The sequence below is a fragment of the Scardinius erythrophthalmus genome, assembly GCF_964197995.2.
Source record: "Scardinius erythrophthalmus genome assembly, chromosome: 16".
Lineage (NCBI taxonomy): Eukaryota > Metazoa > Chordata > Actinopteri > Cypriniformes > Leuciscidae > Scardinius > Scardinius erythrophthalmus.
The window spans coordinates 315,873-316,483 of record NC_138236.1 but is presented as its reverse complement, the minus strand read 5'-3'; the positions used below and the strand labels follow the sequence as shown (position 1 = coordinate 316,483).

Genomic DNA, 611 nt, shown 5'->3' with positions numbered 1-611 from the left:
TTAATAATAGCTTTTTATTGTAAACTATAGGCTACAATATTACTACTAGGCCTACTAATAATAACTAGGCTATTGTCAGTGTCTAATACTAAATTATTAGACTGTTTAATATTGTATTATCAGTATTTACTGGTTTATATGAATGTCTATTGAAGTGCTCTGCTCCAGTCGAACTGAATAGAGTTTATAATAGAGTTTATAATAGAGTTTATGGAGTCAGTCCTTCACTGCAGCTTCAGCTTCATTAACAGGAGTTATTTATCACACACACGCGTCAGTAAATCATTCCTGCATTATAAACACTGATTATTAGTATATCGGTGTTTAATAATAAAGATGAGCGTACCGTCAGTATTAATGATTATTTGTGTGTAATCCGTGTTTCAGTAGCTAGTGAATATTACAAACGCTTATTTTGACTTTTAACGCAACTGATAAACAGTGTTTTGTGTTTGAAAGAAAGTGATTGCGTCTTAAAGCAGACTTTACTCGAACTGCGATGACGCGCATCTGCTTTTGCGTCAGCTCCGTGCCGGAAGTGACGCGTCGAAGCAGGCAGTCACGTGGGGTCTGCGTATGCGGAAGTGATGGATGTGTTTGTATTTCTGTAG

The 611-nt window shown here is 36.3% G+C and overlaps 1 protein-coding gene across 1 annotated transcript in view; it reads left to right on the top strand.

Moving 5' to 3' along the window:
• Positions 1-346: 346 nt before the first annotated feature.
• Positions 347-611, top strand: part of LOC308703957 (intermembrane lipid transfer protein VPS13B-like) — a gene marked incomplete at its 3' end in the record, with an annotated part of 39,530 nt that continues 39,265 nt past the window's right edge. Inside the window, exon 1 of the mRNA XM_081388004.1 lies at positions 347-611. This exon is cut by the window's right edge and continues 24 nt beyond it.